This window comes from Procambarus clarkii, unplaced genomic scaffold, assembly GCF_040958095.1.
Source record: "Procambarus clarkii isolate CNS0578487 unplaced genomic scaffold, FALCON_Pclarkii_2.0 HiC_scaffold_118, whole genome shotgun sequence".
Classification (NCBI taxonomy): Eukaryota; Metazoa; Arthropoda; class Malacostraca; order Decapoda; family Cambaridae; genus Procambarus; species Procambarus clarkii.
In genome coordinates this window covers 8,669-31,026 of record NW_027189151.1, presented here as the reverse complement: position 1 = coordinate 31,026, position 22,358 = coordinate 8,669, and the positions used below count along the sequence as shown (strand labels likewise).

The following is a 22,358-nucleotide window of genomic DNA, read 5'->3' as shown; positions in this document are numbered from 1 at the left end:
GATATGAGAATGGAAAATTACAAGTAAATATCAAAAAAAGGCACAAAACCTGGAAAATTAAAATTATCGTTCAAATTTGAGCAAACAGGCTGTTCTGTTCAAGGTGATGACTTTTTTATAGTGATGTTCATTCAATGGGTTGAGGCTTTTTTTTTAACCCAGCAGTGATTTGTACTGGTTAGCTTTCTAGGTGCCTTCCCTGGTGAGGTGGAGTGTTGCCTGCTCCCTACGTTTCTTCTGAGGGGAACCAGGTTTTGGCTCTTGTACCCGGTAAGTCGAACTGAACTCCACAGCTGAGATCTAGTAATGGAGCAAACTTGGTGAGATAGCCACAAGGGGCTCCCCCCAAGAAAAGTGACACCATATGTACTTGGGACAGAAATGACTCAAATTATATTCTGTACAAATTTTAATTTAAAAATTTTCTTAAATTTAAAAGATTACATATGAGTTGCAATTCCTTTTTATATTTATAATAAGCTGTATCATACAATAAGCTGAGGTAACACTTCCCCACAGCGAGCATTGACATGGAGTGAGATATGTTTGTCAGCACGTGTCGGCCCAATGTTGACTGCACCAATACGAATTCCTGACTGCTGCTTGCAGAATAAACCTGTTGGTAATGATACATATATACTAATTATTGAATGAAATGAAATGCTAATAACTGGGTGAGCACCAGTGGCTCCCTGAAGCTACTAACTCTGATAGTGTGCCATACTGTTGAATTATACTACTGCGTCCCATTGGTCACAGAATGCTATTGGCCTACTGGAGGCCAGAGCCAGAACTGGGCCCTCTCAGAGGCAGATAGAAAGGTGGATTGTATGTACAATGACACCTCGGCTTACTAATGCCCCTCTTTACGAACTTTTCAGGTTACGAGCCCAATTTCTTCGTAAAATCTGAATTGGGTTACGAACTTTGCATTGGCTAACGTTTCCCCCTCCCCGCTCAGCTCGTTGTCGCCGTGTGGGGGCTTCGTGGGCGGCTGCTGGAGTGTGATGCTCCTTAGGACAGTCCTCTGTCCTTTTCTAGCCTTGTGCTCCTGCTGCCGTCCTCTCCAATTCTGCTGGGCACCTTTTCCTTTTCCTTCTGTTTCGTTTTTCTCCCCCCTCTTATCCTATCTGCTTGCCGTTTCCTGCCGACCTTTTGCTCGTTCTGGTTCTTCCATGGACTTCTTCTATTTTGACGCCTGGGTGCTTGAGGAGGCATACTCATGCACCCGTAGAACTGCAGTACCCGACGTCGAGAGCGAGGGGAACCTTTTATTGTCAATCCCCACTTCGTCACTGAACCCGATCTCGACGGACTGTCGGTTTCTTAAGGTGGCGTTTGTGGGGCGTATACTCACGACGCACCCCTAGGAGGCCCCGACAAGATCGGCGATAGCTTCTTGTTGGGTGTCCTGCCTCTAATTGTGGCTCCATGGTGGGTGTGGGGGCACATTCGTGAGTGAATTCTTAATTTCGTCAAGATGATAACCCCTGTTTCGGCTGCTTCTGGCTTACCTTTTCAGGCTCGTGGGGTGGGCGACCAAGCCCCCGAGTCGGTCCGTATTGGAAGACCGGGCTCTGTAGCCTCCGCTGCATTGGGCCCCGACCTTGCTCCTCCTTTGGCCTCTCTGACTCCTTCCCCTGGCTCCCCTCCCTTCTCTGTGGTTGGGTCGAGCCCGAAGCCCCCAGTGGTGACTACCTCGTCCCCTGGCGCGGCTCCTTCTCTAGTTGTAACTACTGCGCCTTTTAACCCCTCTCTCTCTGGGGGTTCTCACCGCCGTCCTCGTCACGGCCGCCCTCGCTCGATTCCTTCCAGTTCTGCTACCTATCAAGCCTTGTTTGGTCCCGCTTCGTGGGCCAAATATTTTGATCTCCTCCCTCTTGATTCTGCGCCTCCTGACGATTTCTCCCTTCATCGACATCCCATTGATTCCGTGGATGCCTCCATTACTTTCAACCCCACTCGTCTCGGTACACGTGTTGCTGCTCCTTCTCAGGATGCTGCTTCCCGCTTGGCTGCCTTATCCTGCCTTGGCGAGACCCCCGTTCGGGTCTCGAAGAACGCTCAATTGAATGCCAGTGTTGGCACTATTTTGCTCCCGCCCCATGTTGCAACCGGTGTTCGGGACCTGCGCGACTGCCACGACGATATTCGCCATATCCTCGCTGCCCAGGGCCATTCTATTCTCCAGGTGGACACGTTTACTCGTCCCCCTCGTGGTAGTCGCCGTCAACCCCTCCGGGTTGTGAAAATTACCTTTGATGGTAGGACCCTTCCACCCTCTGTCATTCTTGCTGGTGCCAGGTGCTCTGTCCAGGAGTACATTCCTTCTCCTCGGCTCTGCAACAAGTGCTGGAGGTTTGGGCATGGTGCCCTCCGCTGCTCCGGGACTGTCTCTCTCTGTCCTTTGTGTGGTGGCGAGGGTCACTCTAAGTCGGAGTGCACTTCTCCCCAGGCTCGTTGCCTCAACTGCGGTGAGGCCCATCCTACCTTCTCCCGTGCGTGTGTCCATTACAAGCTTGAGGCAGCCGTCCTCAACCTGAAGCACCGGGAGCGTTTATCTTTTCCTGAGGCGAGGCGCCAGGTTCGCCGGCTCCCGCCTTATGCAAATATCTCTTATGCTCGCGTGTTGCGCTCTTCCTCTCCTCGTCCTTCCCGCCTTCCTCAGACTCACAACCGTTTCCGGGCCTTGGACCCTGATGCGCCCACTGCCCCCTCCTCTGTTCCTTTGGGTTCTCTCCCGAAGGATCCTCCTCCTGGTCCTCTGTCTGGGGTTCCCCTTCCTTCTACCCGGTCTGTCGTGTCTTCTGTGTCTTCTTCCTCGTCCCCCTCCGATCCTCCTTCCCATCCTCTTCCTCCATCTATTGGCTCTCCCCACCGCCTGTCGGTGCGGGCGGATGTCCATCGCTCTCCTAACGGCCGTCGTGTGTGCTCTCGTTCGGCTTCTCTTGTTGAGACACTGGAATCCGTTGCCCGGTACGTAGTTGCTGGGACACCGGTCTCTTTAAGTCAGAAGCGTAAGCCTGGCTCCTCTCCTTCCTCTTCCCCGGCGGGTAAGAAGGCTTCGCTTTCTTCCTCAGCTCCTCCTTCTGGCTCTGTTGCTCCTTCCCCTCCCGTTTCAGTGCTTGCGCCCCCTGTTCCTGCTATGGAGGTTTCTTTGGCCCCTGCTTCCCTTTCGGTTGCTGCTCTTGCTGGGGTGCGCTCCCCTCTTTCTATTCCCCCTCCTCCTGCTGCTGTCCTTGACGGCTCCTCTCCGTTGTCTCCTCCTCTTCCTCCTCCTCCTCCGGACCCTGCCCGCCCACCTCTGCTCTGTTCTCCCGTTTCCTTCCCTCCGTCTTTGCTCAGTTTACCCATGCCCCCTAACCCTGACTTTGCTGACCCTGATCCCGACCCTGATATTCTTTAACGTGCTCTGTTGGTCTTTCGCCTTTGTTTCTTCCTTGTTCTCTGTTTTTGTCCTTTCTCTTCTCGTCGTTGTCCATTCTTCAATGGAACGTTCGAGGTTATTACGCCAATTTCCTCGAACTCCAACTTCTGATTTCGCGGTTTTCGCCCCTTTGTGTCTGTCTCCAGGAGCCAATGCTTGGTGCTCGTCCTGGTCGTTTTCGTGGCTATTCCTTTCTCTCCCCCGCCCCCAGCCATTGCTGGGGCTTCTAATTCTTCTGCTCTTTTGATTCGGGCTGATGGTGCCTTTGTTCCTTTACTTTTTCCTTCGCCTCTCCATTGTTCTGCTGCTCGTATCTTTGTGGGGAAATGGTACACAGTTTGTTCCATTTATCTCCCCCCGAGTGTCCCGCTCTCTCTTCCTGCTTTGAAACACCTCCTGGACTCCTTGCCGGAGCCTGTGCTCCTGCTGGGTGACTTCAATTGTCGTCATTCTCTTTGGGGTGACGTTCTGACGAATACCCGGGGTCGCCTCCTTGAGCCGTTTCTCCTCTCTTCTTCCCTGTCTCTTCTGAATTCTGGTGAGCCCACTCATTTGGACTCTCGGACTCGCACCCTTTCTTGTCTTGATCTTTCTCTCTGCTCTTCTTCTCTTTACTTAGATTTCACGTGGCAGGTTCTTGATGACCTCCATGGAAGTGATCATTTCCCCATCCTTGTTTCCTTTTTCTCTTTTCGCCCTTCCCTCTCTTTCCCTAGGTGGCAGTTTGCTAAGGCAGACTGGACCCTATTTACCCTCAGTGCTGCTATCCCTGACCTCTCCCTTCTGCCTCTCTCTCGCGCTCTCCTCCTTTTTCATGACACTGTCTTCAACGCTGCCCTCCGCTCTATTCCTCGCTCTTCCTCTCGGGGTCCACGGAAGTGCGTTCCCTGGTGGAATGCGGACTGTGCTCGGGCTGTCCGCTGTAAGCGTGCAGCCTGGAAGAGGCACCGCCGTAGGCAGACGACCGATTCTTTTCTTTTCTTTCGGAAAGCGAGTGCGGTGGCCCGTAGGGCCATCCGTACGGCTAAACGTGAATGTTGGGCATCTTATGTCTCAACAATTACGTCCGAGACCCCTCTGGCCCAGATCTGGAAGCGTATCCGCAAGATAGCGGGTAAGTTCGTTCCCGATGTTTCACCGGTCCTTCACCTCCATGATACTCTTGTGGCGGACCCGTTGCAGGTCGCTTCCGAACTGGGTTCCCATTTTTCTTCTGTTAGCTCTGGTCTTCATCTTCCCCAATCTTTCCTTCTTCGTAAACCTGTCCTTGAGTCTCGTCCTTTAGATTTCTGCACTCATCTTCAGCTTCCCTATAATGATCCCTTCTCTCTCTCTGAACTTCGTTCTGCCCTGGCCCTCTGCGGTTCTACGGCGGCGGGCTCCGATGGTATTCATTATGAGATGCTTCGCCATCTCCCTCCGAGCACGTCTCAGTATTTACTGAGTCTGTCTAATCGGATCTGGGAGTTGTCGTCAGTCCCTGAGGACTGGCTCGATGCCGTTGTCCTCCCTGTTCGCAAACCGGGGTCTCTGGGTACTTCCCCTAAGGACTTTCGCCCTATTGCTCTCACAAGTTGTGTCTGCAAACTCTTTGAACGTATGGTTAACGTTCGTCTGATGTGGTTCCTGGAACACCATCACCTCCTCTCCCCTTCTCAATTTGGTTTCCGCAAGTGCCGCAGCACGACAGATGTCCTGGTGAACTTGGAGGTCTATATTCGTACTGCTTTTGCTGCGAAGACCTCCGTTGTTGCCGTCCTTTTTGACCTAGAAAAGGCTTACGACACCACTTGGCGTTATCATATCCTATCTCAAATTCATTCTTTTGGCCTTCGTGGTCATCTCCCTCTCTTTCTTCGCAGCTTCCTCTCTCATCGTTCCTTTCGGGTGCGCCTTGGTACCGCTCTCTCTCCCTCTTTTCAGCAATACGAAGGTGTGCCCCAGGGTAGTGTTCTGAGCACTACTCTTTTTCTTGTTGCCCTCAATGGTCTTCTTTCCTCTCTTCCTTCTGGTGTCTTCTCCGCTCTCTATGTCGATGATCTTACCCTTTGTTGTCAGGGTGATGACTCGCCTCTCCTTCAACGCCGGCTTCAACTTGCAATTGATGCCGTGTCGTCTTGGGCCACAGGTCATGGCTTCAAGTTCTCTACTTCTAAGACTTGTGCCATGAGTTTTACGCGGAAACGGGTTGTTCTTCGTCCCTCTTTGTCACTTTATGGTCATCCCCTTGAATACAAAGATTCCGCGAAGCTTTTGGGGTTATTCCTTGACACTCGTTTGTCTTGGTCTCCCCATATCTCTTACCTCCGTGTTGAGTGCTCTAAGGCCCTTACCCTCCTTCGGGTCTTGTCCCATACTTCTTGGGGGGCAGATAGGCGCACTCTCCTTGCTTTACATTCCTCTCTCCTCCTGTCTAAGGTCGATTATGGTTGCCCTGCTTACTCGTCTGCTTCTCCTTCTACTCTTCGCCGTCTTGATGCTTTGCACCATACTGGGTTGCGCCTCAGTTCTGGTGCCTTTCGTTCGACTCCCATCCTTAGCTTGTATGTTGACACTGGCTTCCTGTCTCTCCAGGACCGCCGTGATCGCTACTGTCTTCGCTATCTTGCGCGGTCCTTGCAACATCCTTCCTCTCGCCTCTGTCGTGCTTTAACTTTTACCCCTCCTGCGGTTCCTGTTCCTCTTCACCACCTCCCTCTTTCTGTCCGGTTATCTCGCCTACAGGATTCTCTCTCCGTTCGTATTTCTGATGTTTCTCCTCGTGTTGTTCCTTCTTTGCCCCCGTTGAGGGTCCCTCTTCCGCGGTTTTGTACTTCCTTGACCCGTATCACTAAAGCTTTTACCCCTCCTACGGTTCTAAAACGCCTTTTCCTCGAGCACTTTTCTTCTCACTCCCGCTCCGTTTCTGTCTTCACCGATGGGTCTAAGTCAGCGGACGGTGTTGGCTACTCTGTTGTTTTTCCTGATCGCACTTATATGTGTCGCTTGCCTCCGGAGACTAGCATCTTTACAGCAGAACTTTATGCTATTCTCTATGCTCTTCGTCTCCTGCTTTCTCGTTGTCAGTCTTCCTTTGTGGTTGTTGTTGACTCTCGTAGTGCCCTCATGGCTCTCGGGTCCTTTAATCCGGTTCATCCAGTAGTTGTCGAGATCCAGCATTGGCTGTTTCTCGTTCACAGTAAATTTAAGTCGGTTGAGTTTTGTTGGGTTCCCAGCCATATTGGTGTGTCTTTAAATGAGCGTGCGGATGCTGCCGCTAAGGAAGCTGTCCGCTCTTGTCCCATCTCTCGTAAAGGCATTCCGTATTCCGACTTTTACCCAGTTATCCATTCCTCAGTTCTTACCCGTTGGCAGGCTTCTTGGTTGTCTGTTACTGGTAACAAGCTACGTACTCTTAAATGTTGTGTTTCCTCGTGGCCGTCCTCCTTCCACCGTAACCGGCGGTGGGAAACAGCTCTGGCGAGGTTGCGTATTGGCCATACTCGCTTAACCCATGGTCACTTGATGGAGCGCCGCCCTGCTCCTTATTGTCCTAGTTGCATTGTCCCTCTTACGGTCGTGCATGTCCTTCTTGAATGTCCTGACTTCCAGGACGAGCGTGTGTCTTGCTTTCCGACCGCCCCTCGCGGTCACCTGTCCCTCGATAGAATTCTTGGTGACTCGGATACTTTTGATATCGTTCGCCTTATGCGTTTTTGTTCTCGTATTGGCATCCTTGGTGATATTTAGCGCCCTCTGATTATTTTGCGTATTTGATGGTGCTACATAGCCTTCCCGGTTTGGTGCCTTCTTTTGATAATTACTTACTTACTTACTTGGCTAACGTTTGTTGATACGCGTATGGCCGACCTAGCACATGGTGGCATGGCGATCGCACCTCAGTTTACCAGTGCCTCTATTGACATCCTTGGTGATATTTAGCGCCCTCTGATTATTTTGCGTATTTGATGGTGCTACATAGCCTTCCCGGTTTGGTGCCTTCTTTTGATAATTACTTACTTACCAGTGCCTCCTGCCTAGTGATAATTGCACCTGAATTTTTTGTAAAGAATTCCAGATTTTTGGAAATTTAATTACAAGTAACTTTTGTAATTATCATGAAGTCTGAAATTGGGATTGTATTTTCTGTAGAGTTTTCAGCAGTTTTTCAATGTTTTGTAAAATTAGTTTTTGAAAGAAACAGGGATAGGGGAGAAGGATAAGAGAAGAGAAGGAAGAGATGTTGTGGAGAGGGGGAATGTTTGGGTAGAGGGGAGGAGACAATGAATGTTGGAGAGGGGGAGAATGCTGTATGGAGAAAGGAGGAGAGGGGAATGTTGGGGAGAGGGTAGGAGAGGAGAGGGGAAATGTTAGTGGAGAGAAGGAATGTTGGGGGAGAGGAGGGGAAGAGGTGTGAAGGGAGAAACCTGAGCACAGTGGGGTACCCCATCCACTGGCTAACATGCAAACTTTACACTAGCACTTAAAAGTATACAATGTCACACTCAAAAATTTACTTTACTACTTTACTCAAAAAAAGAAACATACCTGTAACCTGAATAAACAAACAATGATGATCCAAGTTCTAACAGACCATCACAGGTGGCCAATTCTTGCTGAATTTCGTTCGCACGACTTCTTGGAACATTATCACCAAAGAATACTATATCAGGCTTCATGATTCCTCCACATTGCTCACAAGGAGGTACTTGAAAATTATTTACTTCTTCCAGTAAAATTTCAGAAAACAAATATTTTTCACTACTTCATACATTTAAAATAGACTAATATAAAATTACCCTCTAAGGAATTAAATTGGATGAAACCCTCATAAGCAGGCATAAAAGAGAATTCTGCAAAACTTAAAATATCTAGTGAAGAATTCATAAAAGTTGAATTGCTCTCACAGAGCTCGTGAGAAGAGTGGGGAATTGCTGTGAAGATTTATAATTCATAAAAATTCACTGTGTTGGGGACAGGAAGCCAGAGTGTATTAACACATGTTAGACTTTTATCGAGATCCCCCCCCTTCCCAAAGGCCAAATTATTGACCACACCCAGGATGCAACCCCACAACAAGCTGAATAACTCCTGGGTACCTGCTCACTGCTAGGTGAACAGAGGCATTAGGTGAAAGGAAATGTGCCCAACCATTTCTGTCCCACCAGGGATTTGAACCTGGAATTCTCGATTGTGTGTGTCAAGAACGAACCTGACTGTACTACCAGGACGTGTATCTTCGTGACTGATGAGGAATATTTAATTTTATTAGGGATGTGATTTGTGATAAGAAAATGCTTAATTTATCTCTTATATACTAAATAATGTGAAGCGGAATGAAATGCACTTTTCTTTGTGGCCACTGATTGCTATTCAGAGCCATAGTCACAACTGACATTCAGAGCAACAATCTACTTGCTAATGGTCCAGGACGGACCAAAACATCGTTGTCTCTTCATTTTCTGGTGTGTAGTTTGGTCATCACATCTTCAGCCACGTTAATGTGACTCATCGCCTGCGCACACAGCCATAGCCCACTATACAGTTACTAATATGCTAGGCTCTTATTGACTTTCTGCCCCACCCAGATAAATAACTTGTCAAATGGTCATGTTACATTGTCCAGGGGTGAGAGGCAGTGGAGAACGTACCTCAGTCCACCACAGTTTAAAAGCGGCTTGCTAACACCAAAAGAACACATCGCACCACTCAAAAACCTTTCCAAACAATTTCTTAGGACCTCTAAGAAAGCCAATGATATTTCTGAAGTACAGTACCTAATTAGAAACTACCTAGCAGGCACCATTGGTTGAAAATAACTAAAGTGACTGTTACGGCCCTACTGGGACGCAACCGGATTCTTCTCTGATGGTAGTAGAGTTTGGGAATCCGGCCCCAAGTTAGTAGAGGCTTTCAAGGGGTGTGTTCCGTAACGCAAGTTAAATTAAAGGGGGAGAGATACAAATGTTCCAGTTCTTCTGTTATATATTTCCACCACCATGTATAAATAAATAACCATCACACACGGGGATTATAACTACACAATTATGTACAGGTGCGTCTACCTCTGAAGACGCTGGATGCTCAATGGTGCTCACTCCGGGTAGCCCTGGTTCCTTCTTCCGTGGCCCACGATGAATCCACTATGACTCTATGACGAATCTACCCTGGCCACAGGCCAGCTAAATCCCAGTCCCACTGGGTGCTTCGTCGTGGAGGCCTTCAACCACAATCCAGCCTGTAGCTGGCAGGTACCGATCAGCTCCGCTGTATAGGCCACTCCACGACTAATACTAGGGTTGCACTAGGGTTGTGAGCCCTAGGCAGGAGCCTCGTGTGACACGCTGATAACTCTCCTCACTAAGCACCACAGTGGCTAGTCTCTTCCACCAGCCAGCCCCGGATAAGGCGATTCCCGACACTGCCACGCCACAGGCAGGCTAATACTCTCAACAGAGTTCGTCCGGGAGTGACTCACAGCTTCTTCAAAGCAGACTGGTGAAGAGACCTTGGCTGCCTTGGGTAGACTGATCCATCATCCAACACAGCAGTACCAGGTTGACTCTGCAATCAGATACGTCATTAATACTGGGACGCTCTAGGGAACCTCACTTACAAGCTTAGACACAAACGTCCACCTCTTCACTCCTTAGATGGCATTGCTGTCTAAGCGCCACCTCACCAGAGGTCAGCAGTGGCTATTCCACGAGCCAATTAAGACGGGAATCCAGCACATATTGCCGGCGTCTATCGTCATCACTAGATGGCGTCGTCCATTTGGAGGGGTTTCGGGAGCGGACTCACAGATGGCATTATCGTCACTGCTCCGTGCTCCGACGATGGACTCGAGTCCGTAACAGTGACATACTACCCAGTGTGCAACATCAGTTGTTTTCAACCAATGGTGCACACTGGGTAATGTTTACATTAACAACCAAATGACAGCACTAGGGGGTGCTGGTGGCTGAGTGGACAGCACACTGGATACTTAGTCCTCTGGTCCTGTGGTCCCGGGTTCGATTCCCGGTACTGGCATAAACAGATGGGCAGAGTTTTTTCACCCTGATGACTCTGTTACCTAGCAGTAAATAGGTACTGTACATGGGAGTTAGTCAGCTGTTATGGGCTGCTTCCTGGGTAAGGTGTGTGTGTGTGTGTGTGAGGAAAAAAAATAGGTAGTAATAGTTGAGAGATGAGCCGAAATAGCAGAGCTCAACCCCTGCAAGCACAACTAGGTGAATACTAGCTAGTACAACTGGATCGAGGATGGTGGCCATCCACACTTCAAGACCCAGCCCCACAAGCAAACAAGGAAGAAGTACTGCTCAGAAAAGGTCATGTCCTTCCACTTAACACCAGCAAAACTACATCACTTCGACAACATGGGAAGTATCATGTGAAAAGGGAAAAAATTAACTGTTGAATGGAATGGATAGTGTCCAAACCTATCATGCGCCACCACCAGGCCTCGTATATCACTCGTTCATGAAGTGATACACGAAATTTGAACAGATAAAATACACACATCCCTGCAGGACAGAGTCCAAAAAAGATAACCAATACTTATCTGTGTTACGGCCCTCTCGGGACGCAACGGGGTTCTTGCTCTGATGTTGTTAGAGAAAGATATATGTATCCGTTCCCGAGCCAGTAGTGGCTATCAAGGGATGAGATCCGTGACGCAAGTAACTTAAAGGGAGTAGGGAAAGAAAGCTAAGAACTTAATATTATAATTATTACCACCACCTATTAAATATATAAAGATCAAACGTGCACAAGGGGAGGGTATTAACACTATACAAGGGGATCGTGCACAATCTAGTCTTCTGCTGAAGACTCTTGATTAAGAAGCAAGGTGCTGAGTCCGCGGTGCTTTCTTCGTGGCCTCAAGACGTGTCTTCTGGAACGCCGAGCCTACCCTGGCCACAGGTCAGCCAAAACACAGGTCCACTGGGGGCACCGTCGTGGAGGCCGTCAACCACACGTCCAGCAGGTCGGCTGGCAGGTACTGAGCCACCAAGGCTGGTACGGCCACTCCACGAACGATAAAAAGGGTACGCCCTAGACAGGAGTCTCGTGTGATATCACCAATCACCCTCCTGTCCTCAATACCCCAGTGGATTATCGTCTCCAACCGTCGGTCCCGGGTAAATCCTTCCACTGCCACTCCACTGGCAGGCTTAACACACCACAGTGTTCTTCCGGGGGGACGACGTCACAACAGCTGCAGCAAACTTCACAGTATGGAGACTGGCTGCCTCGGGTAGACTGCCTTCACCTTCAACACCATGGTCCCAGGTCGGCTCTGTAAGCAGACACGTCATCAATAACCGGGACACTAATACACCACACTCACAGGCTCAGATACTAACGCCTGACGTATCCAGCCCATAGATGGCGCTGTCGTCGGAGCACCACCTCACCAGAGGTCAGGAGCGGCGGTGTTGAGCGCTGAACCAGACTGGAAACTGGTCCTCGAGGCCAGTACACGCTGTCCTCACTAGGTGTCGTCGTTCGTTTGGCGGGGGTTTCGGGAGCTGACCCACAGATGGCGTGTTTGTCACTGCTCCAGGCTCGGACGCTGAATCCGGGTCCGTAACACCTCCCCACCAAAAAGAATTTGGTTTGGGGTTCTATAAAAAGAAACACAAACCAAATTAGTACGACGACACAACTCCAAATGGACACGCATGCTTTATGATCTGGAATTGCGAGGCTGTCTCGTCTACAGAATTGTCCTAATTGCCATTTCCGGCACAACGGGAGCTTGCAGATAGAAGGCAATGATCTGCCTGACGTAATCTTCCACGTCTCCCACATCTCCACTGCGATGTCAAGCAGGGGCATCATTTCACATCTCTCTAGTAAGGATCCGTGTAGACACGATCTGGGGTGACTCGACACTTCTCTGCGTCGAGGCACCGATGACGGCTGATCACAGACGGCATTTCTGGTACCGGTCCGATGGTCCTTCAGGGAGACAGGAACCTGGAATACAGGGGTCTGATAATTCAGAGTGATAGCGACAATGGGCAAGTCAGTACTTACTATACACTCCTCTACTAGGCCCACACCTAGTTCCAACAGGGCTGCTTGCTCACCGAAGATGGCATTCGCTCTGCCCCCGTCAGGTCGACCAACGTTCCGTATAACGCTGTGTTGAGGCTCAGCAGTCACGCGGGGGGTGTCAACCTGTCGGAAACAGTCACTCACATTATCACATATCGTACCTCCTGTATCATCTATTACCTCCCAGGTCCCTTCTTCAACTGCAACACTTGCAGTGCAAATCTCTAATCCCAGGGACCTCTTCTCGATGTTCACGGGAGCCATCATCCTTCGGGTCGTCCACTGATCCTTACTGAGAACACAGAGAGCACATAAGAGAACAAAACAAAATACTGCTAAGAAACATGGGGTCAATTGAGGGATATGCTTCCCGCGCCAGTCATGTCCATAGCCGGCAACATCCACTAGCCTGGCTTGGACCGAAGAGGGCACTAGACCTTTTGAACACACCTCACATACCTCTGAAGTCTGGGGAATCTCTGGCTGGTTCAATACACGCTGTACCTTGCCATACCGCAAGTACACATCCGCCTTCGCTCCAGACTCGTTGGTATCCGTGGGTGTCTGCACACAAGGCCTCTCTTCTAGTTCAGGTACTTCTGCCATTGTAACCTCATGTTCCTTGTCAAGAGAAGAATCAGGAGACACTGCTAGATAACTGTCGATCTCAATCTGTAGGCGAGAGGACAAATTAAACATAGTTACATCCGGGTCTGTCTTTACCTGGACATTACCATTGCCTGTAGACACCTCAGACCTTGCTGTTCTGGTAGACTCGTCCGCAACCTTGGGATGATTGATGCTCCAATCGGTCACCAAGTCGTTGGCTAGAACCACGTCAATCCCAGCCACAGGGAGGGTATCGACTACTGCCAACTCACTTGTGCCGCTGAAATAAGGCGAGTCAAGATGTACTGGCACTAAGGGGGCGATATACTGCGTTCTCGGAAACCCAACCAGGACAACCTGTCGTCTCCCGTCCACACTTACTCCCTCGGGTAACGAGCTCTTCACGATCAGGGACTGGGCTGCTCCACTATCTCTGAGCACTACAACTGATCTACCAGTATGATCACTCGTTACATACCCGCATGAAGTGTGAGGGGCAAACAAACTTGGTCCTTCCTGCTTCATCGTAGACTGGTTTCCTGCTGGTGGTGTAACACAGCTCATCAACATCACCTCCCTTCGTACGCTGCCACCTCTTCTGCCTCGGCACCTAGCAGCTATGTGCCCTTTCTGCCCACAAGTCCAGCACACCATATTCCTCCTCGGGCTCTGGTGTTTCGGACTGCCAGGACTTGTTCTTCGGGGGCTACTTGGGGGAGTCTTCTTAGCACTTCGTGGGACGGGTCTTTCTTCTTCTTCGTCGTGAGGTCTGTCAAACCGGCGCTGGTAATTCCTCGGGACGTACTTAGCAGACGGCCTATGAGTCAGGATGTACTCTTCAGCCATGGTGGCTGCTGCACTCAAGGTCTCTACCTGCTGTTCCTCCAAGTACGTCTTGAGGTCTCCAGATAAACAATCCTTGAAGTCCTCGAGCAGAATCAGCTGTTCGAGGTCTTCCCTGGTCTCCACCTTCCGAGAGGCACACCATTCCTGGAAAAGTCGCTCCTTGATTGTGGCGAATTCGGTAAAAGTGTGCTCTGAGGTCTTCTTCAGGTTTCTGAACTTCTGCCTGTACGCCTCAGGTACCAATTGGTACGCCATGAGCACAACTTTCTTCACCTTGTCATAATCGCTGGAGTCGTCAAGGGATAACGTAGAGTAGGCAATTTGGGCCTTCCCAGTCAAGACTGACTGTATCATGATGGCCCAATTCTCCCTTGGCCACTCCAAAGAGGCAGCGACTTTCTCGAAGGCTGCAAAGAATTTTGACACCTCCTTCTCATGGAATTTGGGGACCATTTTGATGTTGCGTACCGGATCGAAGCTACTGGTGTCCGTTGTTTGCCTCCGACCACCGCCTAATCGCAAAACTTCTAGTTCATGTTGTCTCTCTCTTTCCTCTTTGTCTCGTTCTCGTTCTTCTCTCTCTCGTCTCTCTTCTCTTTCTCGTTCTTCTCTCTCTCGTTCTCGTTCTTCTCTTTCTCGTCTCTCTTCTCTTTCTCGTTCTTCTCTCTCTCGTTCTCGTTCTTCTCTTTCTCGTCTCTCTTCTCTTTCTCGTTCTTCTCTTTCTCGTTTCTCTTCTCTTTCTCGTTCTTCTCTTCTTTCTTCTCTTTCTCTCTCTTCTCTCTCTCGTTTCTCTTCTCTTTCTAATTCTAAACGCCTCATCGCCAATTCCTTTTCTTTCATCTCCATTTCTTTATCTTTTAATTCTCGTTCCATTTCTAACTTCTTCCATTCAATTTCCCGATTAATTTCTAAGGCACGCATCTTGACTGTTAGGAAGCTGATATTAAGCTCACCTGCATCACTGTCAATGTCACTGCCCTTATCTTCCTTTTCCGTGGAAGCTATTTCCTCACCTTCCCTTGTACTAGGAGTCTCGCTTCCCTGTTTCTCTTCTGCCTTCAGGTGCCGGTGAACCTTGGACAAGATCTCCACACGGGAATCACTGGCACGGATCTTGATCTCCAGGTAGGCGCTCACTAGTACAAGTTCCGGTTTGCTCAGATATTTTAATCTGGCAAGACAATCTTCTCTGTTCAGAAAAGCCTGAACCTCGTCCAGATCATCAATGGTAGCTTTGTCTGCCATTGTCACAGGTGGAACACTTAACGAGCACTTAACACACCGAGCACTGTTCTACGTCAATATTGCACTTTATCGCACCAAACACTGCACTTGCCAATATTGCACGTAATCACTTCGGGCACCGCACTACCCAATATTGCACTGAGTCCAAGCGAACACTTCGCTCTACAATATTGCACTGAGTCCAAGCGAACACTTCGCTCTACAATATTACACTAAATCACTGAGCACCGCACTAGGCAATATTGCACTTAATCGCTTAATCACAGCGAGCACCGCACTGCACAATATCGCGCTTAGTCACTCTGAGCACCGCACAGGACGTATAACGTCACCATCGTCACACAGGGGGAATTATATACAGGGATTACGCCACTTCACCACCCCTGTCAAACATACTTATCAAGGGGACGGATCCCGCTGGGGATGCCAATTATGTTACGGCCCTCTCGGGACGCAACGGGGTTCTTGCTCTGATGTTGTTAGAGAAAGATATATGTATCCGTTCCCGAGCCAGTAGTGGCTATCAAGGGATGAGATCCGTGACGCAAGTAACTTAAAGGGAGTAGGGAAAGAAAGCTAAGAACTTAATATTATAATTATTACCACCACCTATTAAATATATAAAGATCAAACGTGCACAAGGGGGAGGGTATTAACACTATACAAGGGGATCGTGCACAATCTAGTCTTCTGCTGAAGACTCTTGATTAAGAAGCAAGGTGCTGAGTCCGCGGTGCTTTCTTCGTGGCCTCAAGACGTGTCTTCTGGAACGCCGAGCCTACCCTGGCCACAGGTCAGCCAAAACACAGGTCCACTGGGGGCACCGTCGTGGAGGCCGTCAACCACACGTCCAGCAGGTCGGCTGGCAGGTACTGAGCCACCAAGGCTGGTACGGCCACTCCACGAACGATAAAAAGGGTACGCCCTAGACAGGAGTCTCGTGTGATATCACCAATCACCCTCCTGTCCTCAATACCCCAGTGGATTATCGTCTCCAACCGTCGGTCCCGGGTAAATCCTTCCACTGCCACTCCACTGGCAGGCTTAACACACCACAGTGTTCTTCCGGGGGGACGACGTCACAACAGCTGCAGCAAACTTCAGAGTATGGAGACTGGCTGCCTCGGGTAGACTGCCTTCACCTTCAACACCATGGTCCCAGGTCGGCTCTGTAAGCAGACACGTCATCAATAACCGGGACACTAATACACCACACTCACAGGCTCAGATACTAACGCCTGACGTATCCAGCCCATAGATGGCGCTGTCGTCGGAGCACCACCTCACCAGAGGTCAGGAGCGGCGGTGTTGAGCGCTGAACCAGACTGGAAACTGGTCCTCGAGGCCAGTACACGCTGTCCTCACTAGGTGTCGTCGTTCGTTTGGCGGGGGTTTCGGGAGCTGACCCACAGATGGCGTGTTTGTCACTGCTCCAGGCTCGGACGCTGAATCCGGGTCCGTAACAATCTGAAAATCAGGACCTGAAGGATAGTGGTGAACGGAAAAAGCATTACTCACACCAGATGAATGACTGAGGGTTATTGTCGGTTGACCCTCCAGGCTTCCTGGAGCCCTGTCTGGTGGCAGGGAAGAATAACTAATGGCAATAGCTAGCAGTGGTGACAAGCGGCGGCAATAGCAACAGTAGCTAGCTTATGATCGTTCTCATATTTTTTCAATTGTGCTTATATTTCTTATGTTTGTTGTGTTTATATTATTTGTATAATATTCACCCTTAAAGTTGCTTGTTTTGGAGTGTTCTACCTTTCTTGTTGTTTTTCTCTTGGCGGGAGTTCATCTAGTATCCCAGACTCTGCATTTCTATTGAGTGACCAGATTCTGTTTCTGGTCTCCAGTAGGCTTTTATGACTTGTACAAAAACCAGGTGGGGAATGGTATGCTGGAAGCTAATTACATAGTTATCTTCTGGAAGTCAAAGAGTGACAAACCCAGAATATATATATATAAACTGGAAATAAAGTAGAAATAAGTACTGTAATAAGGAAAAAACAAAAAAGCAAGAAGAGTGATTATACAGTATACCATAGTGAGTTCAACATCTCCATCAGGTCGTATTTCCAGGGACACCGCAGACATATGTTGGTTACTTTCTCTCAATTTACTTTGGTAGGTGTGACGAGCGACCATATGGTTGCAGGTCATGCATATCACGTTGAACGCTGTACCTGTTGGCAAAAAAACACCATTGAATGTAATGACACACCATTTTCTGGGTGAGCCCTGGAGGCTTCCTGAGGCTATTGAATCAATATATGATATATTAGTCTGGGGGCATCAGTCAATTGGAGTTCAACCTACCGGGGACCACGAGCCAGAACCTGGCCCCCCTCAGAGAGGCACAGGGAGCAATGGCCTATGGAAACCCCCCCATGTGGTTGGGAGCATTCCATGTCTGCCATCAACCGTGGTTAGGCACCCAGACAGGTAGGCTTGCTTTTTTCTTTGGGGGAAATTCTGCCTCTTTGTTCAGTCTTCGGTTGCAATTTCTTACCAAGTGTGGGTCTGTTTTATTATGCCTACCTTTCTGGGCGCCTGATCCCGGTTGATGGCAGACATGGAATGCTCCCAACCACATGGGGGGGTTTCCATAGGCCATTGCTCCCTGTGCCTCTCTGAGGGGGGGCCAGGTCCTGGCTCATCTTCTCTGGTTGGCTGAACTCCAATTGACTGATTCTCCCGAGTAATATTTCGTATATATTAGCCTGATAGCTCCAGGGAACCGACGGGGCTCTCCACAGAAAATGTCCCTAACTGAGATTTAATGTAAAATAGCATTTTCTGTTAAATCATTAACATCACATTTGTTAATGTAATGCCATATACATAATTCCTAACAATTGTCTCTTATTTAATTCCTATCTCACTTTCAATAACATGAGTGGTAGCTGAATATAATGAGTCGATGCTACAGCTGGGCGTTGACACATGCTGCAGCTCTTGCATCAGTTATATGACCTCTGTCCTATATATATTTAAGTGCTATAAATTGCTATAAATGAACAACTGTATAATCTGACAATTTCAAATTGACAAACTAGAGCCCTTTCCTGATGACTCCAAAGCACCAGAGCAAAATACCAGAAGGCATACAGGCCACAAATAGAGATGTACAATATTTTGAATATATGCACCCATTCTTCTACACGTGCCAATATTGAAATCTTCACTACAGTCAGCTACATCTTATTTAAACACTGGTATCTGAGAGAATACACAAACCGACAGGGAATTTAAACATGCCACATTAAAAAAAAATTACGCCGCAAATTACTATGAAGTTCATGAACCTTGCAACTTCCTGCCTTGTGATGTAATCGATCAACATTCTGGGTTACAATACAGTGAATTTTTCCTCTCCACTCCCACTCAGCTAGAGTTGTGTGTGATATATTTGGTTTAAAGGATGAGAATCGTGGCCATCCCATGTAATTTCTTGCCCAGTAGCTCTGCCGAGCTTTAGATGATTCCATGAAGTGCTGGAAAATTTATAATTTTTAGAGGTGAGGAAATATACTGCACTTTTCTTTCATAAAATAAACAACTGATCTACTAAGAACAGAACCTAGCGAAATGAAATGCCTCTTTCTGACATTACTGTGCTAGCCCCCCTTAACATTGCCACTGAAACCTCAAGGACAATGTTAAGGGGGGGCTAGCACAACTAACTAAATTCTTAACGTAAACTTAAACTAACTAAAGAAAGATACCGAAGAAATATAAGAAAATTCACTTTCGCAAACAGAGTGGTAGACGGTTGGAACAAGTGAGAAGATGGTGGAGGTCAATACCTTCAGTAGCTTAAAAGAGATTTTAGTAGCTTAAAAGAGATCAGTAGCTTAAAATATGACAAAGAGTGCTGGGTAGACGGGACACCACGAGCGTAGCTCTCATCCTGTAAATACACTTAGGAAATTACAGTTAGGTAATTAAAAAAAATTATCCTTAATTTTGAAAAATACATAATATCCAGGGGGGTTTCACAAAAAAACAGCATTGAATGTAATGAAACACCATTTTTTGGGTGAGCTCCATCAGCTCCCAGAAGCTATTGGACTGATATATGCTACATTAGTCTGGGGCTTCAGTCACATGGAGTTCTTACCTACCGGAAACCACGAGCCAAAACCTGGTTCCTTCAGAGAGGTGCAGGGAGCAATGGCCTATGAGAACACCACTCTTTGAGAGTATATTCGTGTCTGCCATCGACCGGGTAAGGCACCCAGAAAGGTAGGCATCGCAAAACAAACCACTACTGGTAGAACGAACAGAGTCCAAGAACTCTCCCCAAGAAAAACTATGCAACAAGCAAAACGTTATCAAACTGATGCACTGCTCGTTTGCACCCCCCTATCACCCGGGAGAGGGAGGGGAGCAGCTCCCCCCCCCCCCCGAACTGGGGGGGCTGCTCGCCCCTCAGTTCGGAGACCGAGCAAACAAAAAGAAAAATTGGCAACCGGAGGGTGTCAGGGAGCCTCCGTGGCTCACCCAGAAAATGGAGTTTCACTACATTCAAAACAAAGGTTTTCTGTGGGGAGCTTTGTTGGCTCCCTGAAGCTAGATACCCACAGATAAGTAAGCAGGAACTTACCCGGGAGGCGGCCGTGCCGTGTCCCTCAGGATGAAGACGAGACAGCTGGCCACGATAGGCACCCCAAAGCCACACAGGCTCACTGAAGACCCAGAACATTAACCAAATAATGGGCGGCCAGGATCCTGTTCGAACGCCAAAACCCCCGTGCACGAATGTCAACCCAAGACATGTTACCAATGACCGCAGCAAGAGCTGCAAACTTCCGAACATCATGGGCACGAGGGTAGACTGCAGGCTGGCTAGACTTAATAACCCTGAGGACAACCTGAGAGACCCGAGCCTTGGAACAGAGAACAAAGGAAACCAGGTCCATCTAAAGTGCATCCACAGACACAGAAGCAGTGGTACGCAGGTAGCTGCAAAAAGTTGCCACCGGACACAAAACATGAAGCACCCCCGGCATGACCAACCAAGCATCGACAACCCACGGACCCCTTTGGAAGCCAGCCATCTCATTCTTCACCAGAAAAGAAGAAGACAGCTGCATGAAGCTCACCGACCCATCCCCCAGAGACCAAAGCCAACAAAAACAAAGCAGGCTGTCCCTATCTCTCATCTTCATCCAGCTTATATGCAGGATGTCCCTTACTCTCTCATCTTCATCCACCTTATATGCAGGATGTCCCTTACTCTCTCATCTTCATCCACCTTATATGCAGGATGTCCCTTACTCTCTCATCTTCATCCACCTTATATGCAGGATGTCCCTTACTCTTTCATCTTTATCCACCTTATATGCTCACTGTCCACCTCTCACTTTCATACACCTTATGTGCAGGCTGTCCTTTCCTCTCTCTCCTTCGTGTACCTAATGGGATCTTTGGGACTGCAAACTCATAAACAAATGGTAGTTCAGTGTCAATGCACATTTTCCACATCTAAAATATTAAAATAGTAAATAAAGTCTGCTGAGACAAGGCTATGTAACCTTATTTCTTTGATGGAATAAGAATGTGCTATGATAAAGCTTACCTTAATCTGCACAGGTCTTTTGGTGCTAGTTGCATATAAACCTACTCTTTCTGAGCGGTAGTCTGGAATGCCACTCTCTGTCGAGATGCCTGCTCCAGTCAGCACAAACAACTTCTTAGTACTGTTGATAAACTCTTGCATCTGGGCAAGTGCCCAATCCTGACATAGGCTGTGCTTTGGAACAAAGCCATACTGGGCACACCCCCTCCTGAGGATTCTATATTGTTGAGATCCAACCAAAACACTGCTTTTCTTGAACATTTTAGTCACTGACTTTAATATGATGTACAGTATTGTCATACAGTACTGGAAGTGGAAGTTACAGGCACATATAGCAGCTTAGAATACAGCGAGTTACTTCCATCTTCATCTAGATATCCCAGTTCTTTACCTATACATCACACCTGGCCTGGAAACAACTAATTTTAGAGCATAATCAGGATACATTAAATTGACAATCTAATACTGTTCAAGCAATATACACCAAGAAGCAATAGCCTGCATCTTTCATACTGGTTGGTTCTCCCGGCGGGGTGACGGTGTTCGGGGGCCGGCTTGGCCGAGAGGTGCCGGGGGTTGGCGGGTCGAGGTGGGCTCCTGGTGGGCCCTCAGTCGTGGTGGGGTCCAGGTGTGCCCTCAGTCGTGGTGGGCTTCTGGTGTGCCCTCAGTCGTGGTGGGCTCCTGGTGTGCCCTCAGTCTTGGTGGGCTCCTGGTGTGCCCTCAGTCGTGGTGGGCTCCTGGTGTGCCCTCAGTCGTGGTGGGCTCCTGGTGTGCCCTCAGTCGTGGTGGGCTCCTGGTGTGCCCTCAGTCTTGGTGGGCTCCTGGTGTACCCTCAGTCGTGGTGGGCTCCTGGTGTGCCCTCAGTCTTGGTGGGCTCCTGGTGTGCCCTCAGTCGTGGTGGGCTCCTGGTGTGCCCTCAGTCTTGGTGGGCTCCTGGTGTGCCCTCAGTCGTGGTGGGCTCCTGGTGTACCCTCAGTCATGGTGGGCTCCAGGTGGGCCCTCAGTCGTGGTGGGCTCCTGGTGTGCCCTCAGTCGTGGTATGCTCCTGGTGTGCCCTCAGTCGTGGTGGGCTCCTGGTGGGCCCTCAGTCGTGGTGGGCTCCTGGTGTGCCCTCAGTCGTGGTGGGCTCCTGGTGTGCCCTCTGTCGTGGTGGGCTCCTGGTGTGCCCTCAGTCGTGGTGGGCTCCTGGTGGGCCCTCAGTCTTGGTGGGCTCCTGGTGTGCCCTCAGTCGTGGTGGGCTCCTGGTGTGCCCTCAGTCGTAGTCTGCTCTGCCGGAAGACACTGGATGACTGCGTTTTAGTTGGGGGCAGAGTTTTGGTTTTGCTACTTGGTGTTCTCTGTGTGGAGCGGGGCCGGTGCTTGTCACCCTGAGGGACTCCTGGGACTCCCCAATCATCTGCCTGACTGTGCGTTTATTTGCCGTATGGCATATTAGTTTCTAGTGATTGGCGTCACTCGTTTCGCGATTAGGCTTGGCGTTTCACTTTTCCTGGCTTCGGGATTCACCCTTCACGGGTACGCCGGGACCCATCCGATCCCTCGATCGTCGTCGCCCCTAAATCATCAACAACAACATATATCGCTTTGGGTCGCGGGATT

The 22,358-nt window shown here is 49.1% G+C and overlaps 1 pseudogene; it reads right to left on the bottom strand.

Moving 5' to 3' along the window:
- Positions 1 to 485: 485 nt before the first annotated feature.
- LOC123752274 (NAD-dependent protein deacylase Sirt4-like) lies at positions 486 to 21,152 on the bottom strand (annotated as a pseudogene).
- Between the last annotated feature and the right edge of the window lie 1,206 nt (positions 21,153 to 22,358).